This window comes from Cyprinodon variegatus, unplaced genomic scaffold, assembly GCF_000732505.1.
Source record: "Cyprinodon variegatus isolate N-32 unplaced genomic scaffold, C_variegatus-1.0 Scaffold3, whole genome shotgun sequence".
Lineage (NCBI taxonomy): Eukaryota > Metazoa > Chordata > Actinopteri > Cyprinodontiformes > Cyprinodontidae > Cyprinodon > Cyprinodon variegatus.
Genome location: NW_015150456.1, coordinates 2,299,647 through 2,303,701, shown reverse-complemented (window position 1 = coordinate 2,303,701; position 4,055 = coordinate 2,299,647). Strand labels below are relative to the sequence as shown.

Sequence of the window (4,055 nt, the reverse complement as noted above, 5' to 3'; positions counted from 1 at the left end):
CGCCTTCCAATTACGGCTGAGCAGAGTTCAGGGAAACTCTGCACCGAGCTTAACATCTTCAATAAAACTCCTCAAACTTCTCATCTGTGTCTCTCTGTTTGGACTTCTGTATTTTTGGGTCAGACCTTAATTAAATCATGACACCCCCTATAATAAGATTGTAAGAAAAATGTTTTAGTATTGATACTATAAAGATTTGAAAAATTAAATTCAATTATTTAAAATAAATACATTGCATATCAAATAGTAGATGTCGCTTTAATAGGTACTTACCTTTTTTTCTGCTTTTATCAGATAGATCCTGTTTAAGACAAAAGTAACACATATTTTAATATTTCTGCTTTATAAAATATTTTATAACTTTTATATCCAGCAAAATTCATTTCAACTAGTTAGCAAATGATCCAGTAAAGGTAATATTTGAAATAATAGAGAAACATTATTTATGATATGCTCTCAAGCACACAAAGTGAAAGGACACAAGCAGGAGTGACATCATGCAGGAATTCATACTGGAATTCTGATCAGTCATTTGACTTCCAGTAAATTTTAAAAACACTGCAGGGCAAGGTCTCCTTCTTTAGTGTTTAACCATAAACATAAAACAAGGTGTTTTATCGGTCCTTGGCAGATCAGGTCAACATAAATATACATGATAGATTTGATCATTAATGTCTCCAATCAGGCAAATGTCAAACATGTTTACAGCATCTGCTGGTGCGTCATCAGCCTTTTAATTATTACTGGAATAATTATTCCAATGGTACTAGATATTGCAAGACTCAAATATAAAGCTTCCCATTTTGCTAAACAGGTACCGTAATAAACTTTTGCACTCACCCGCTGCCCTGAAGGAAGGCGAACTGTCATTTTCAACACTCCCTCGTCCAAATTGATCTGGTGATCCTGTTTGGTCAGGACATTTTTCTGGTCTGAGGGAGAAAACAGTCGAAATCCAGAAGGTTTTACTGGAGATCTGTCATGAAGATGATATTCTGGGACTTACCTTCCTTCCTGCGGAACCGCAGCAGTGCAGTTGTGCTGCTAGGCTCATACTCCACCTCGCAGTCTCCTCCATTAGACTTTTTACTCTGAAAATACTTTATTAATTTATTTTTCAGTCTCGATGAGTTGGTTTTTTCAAACTCCACTAGAACAGGGTAGGAATAACCCTCCGCCATTATACTGGCCTCCCACACTCTGTTTGGTCAGTCTGACCAAACAGAGTGAACCAAAGTGAACACCTTCACTTTGGTTTCTAATGGCAAAGAGAAAGCAGCTGTGGGGACTTGTTACACAAATAGGCACAGCAGGAAGAAGGATATAACTGGAACTAGCTGTTTAACCGGTTTATCTACATTCTCATCCAGACAGCTGATGCTCAGAATTTACTCATGACGTGAAACCAAGGAGGCACCAAAGTGAGAACATTGTTTAACTCAGAGTTAGTAATAATTTATCTCTGTCAAACCATTCATACTCATTTCAAAACCAGATTAAAACTGAGGGAGAAAACAGGCTGAATGGCATGTGGTTAGCTATACTGCTAACCACATGCCAGGAATCATGAGATGCCAAACACCGTGCCACCAATACTTTTAGATCATAGACCAAACCGCCTCTCACAAGATGGCTGACACACACACACTCGAGTGGCAGTGTATATAAAAAAGTGAGTTTGGACTGGGAGAAACGGGAGAAAAAACACAAAAGAAGGTGACAGAAAAACAAATTTACCATGATGGGGTGGCAGTTGCTACATCAAAAAGACATAATTTGAATGTTTGCAATAACTTTTGCAAAAATTGTTCCAGGAGCTCATTCAATAAACCATTAAAATTTAATTTGACCCACTGCAGACCCAAACTTTGTGGTCTGGTGCCAGCAGAACCACCTTCTGATTAGTGCAGGGAAAACCAAGGAGCTAGTGGTGCACTTTTGGAAAAAGCATATCCACCCAACTGAAAGAGGTGAACATCCAGGGAATGGACATTGAGATAAACCAGATACCTTCTCACTACAAATTCTACTCACCCAGTAAAGATACCCATTAAATGATAAGATTATTACCTTGTTGTTGTTCCAAGGGATCATCAGCTGCAATAAAACTACACAAGGAACTGTCTTGCTTTATCATGTGTAAAATTCTGACCCTTCCTGACAACTTCTGACCCCTCCTGATGCTTCTTTAATGTCAAACAATTAAATAAGAGGATAGAGGTGTCCTGACAGAGTTGACCACAGATATTCAGAGAGTAACTGCGTTAGTGTTGCTTTATTTCTAGCACAATAAGGGGTTATTATCATTAACCCTAACAGTCAACAAACAGTAAAACCTCCTTCTATCTATTCCCATCTGATGCTCAAATAAGATGCTTAGCTTGGGCAAGTGTAGTTAGTTTTGGTTTTATTGAGAGTCTTGATTTTTAAAGCTGAGGTTTTATCTAAAAAGAGTTTGAAACGGAACACTGGTTTTATGAAGTGTGTGTGTGAATGAGATTGGGTTATTTTCTTTTGTTGTTTCTTTCTTTCTCTCTTTTTGTCCTGAAGTTTATCTGCTAAAGGTGGCTTGATAGCATTTTGAGCCCTTGTGATGCCTCATTGTAGTCAATGATGTAGGGGCGGCCATTTTAGGAGTTTTACAATCCCTTGTGTGTCCCTGCAATATTAGCCCACCATTCCCTTTTGGTCATATGATGATGCAGCCATTTATGAGTTTTACGACTCATTGTGCTACCTATCAGGCCAAGTCAAGGTGAAGTATCACCTGGTTTATTCATGGAAAATACCGTTTAGTTCGACAGGGTCAAGCCTCTCATCAAAGAGACAATCTCAGCCTTAAATAGGCACGGCTGATGAAAGACTGAAATTCATTCACATGAAATTGAACAATACCTCAGTTCAATTTAAACACACATTTCCCCTTTACATTTTTTATTAACATTTTCTGTTTTAAACATACATCCAAACACCATAGAAATCCCACAAACTATGTACACAAATCCCCCTATATTTTCCAATGTCTCTCCCACAACCTAGGATTTGTCCAAACACCCTGGAGAAAACGCAGAAAAAACAGGTAAGTTACTTTCTTGGTACTGCAAAACTTCTCCTGCACTCACTTTCAACAGGTTTTACTCTAATATTTGCTGAAGTTTCCAAAACAGTAACTAGTTATGTTGAGATGAATTCTCATGAGGCATTGAACTGTTTAGGCAAATTGCTTGAACATGTCACCACCTACTGATGGAGTGCACAACTACAGTTAGCAATATAATATGAGATGTTTGCAATTGTTTTTCTTGTTTTTTGTTTTTCTGAAATGCACAGCCAGAAGGTTTCTTTTTAGCATAAATGTCTAAGAAGAGAAAAATATTTTAAGGTTAACTGTTTTTCTGTAAATTTTGTGAAGTAAGCTCAAGCAGACAGTTAAAGTCATTGTGCAACTAGGGCAATGATGAGCATAATGAAAGCTTTGGTTTTAATCCGGTGTGAAGTTATGGTTCAAACCTATATTTTGATTAAACCAACCAATCTAATTTGGCAGCGTTTTTACCCAATCTATATTGGTAAAAGGGCAAGCCAATACAAATTGGTCACATTGGTCAAAATACTCATTAAGCAGTATTGCAACTTTTAAAAGCCTAAACCAGTTCTTGAACCAACTACCATTAGATTGGAAAGCAAAGTCTTACAGATGATGCCACTTGCAATAGTAACTGCTCCTCAGAAACCAACACTAGTAAATACTAATATTACAACTTAATTCAGTGGCCTGCTCAGATTCTGATTATTATCAGGGCTCGATGTTAACCATCGCCCGATCTCCCGGGGCAAGTAGTTTTTATTGTTGGGAGAGTACAATTTTTTTTAATCACTCAAAATTACTTTAAAATCACGACATTCGATGAAAACGACCCAGAAGCATTGCCGGCACCATTTTTGTTGTTTTGTACAAATTCCCGCATGATTGAAAAAGGCGCAAGATTTAAAAAAGCCAGGTGATTTTCTGCCAGATGGCGTGATTTTTGTCCACCTAGCGGTAATTTTGATGT

The 4,055-nt window shown here is 37.6% G+C and overlaps 1 protein-coding gene across 2 annotated transcripts in view; it reads right to left on the bottom strand.

Moving 5' to 3' along the window:
- Positions 1-4,055, bottom strand: part of LOC107082597 (poly [ADP-ribose] polymerase 14-like) — a 54,369-nt gene that overhangs the window by 14,399 nt on the left and 35,915 nt on the right. The gene's annotated exons all lie outside the window — the stretch shown is intronic.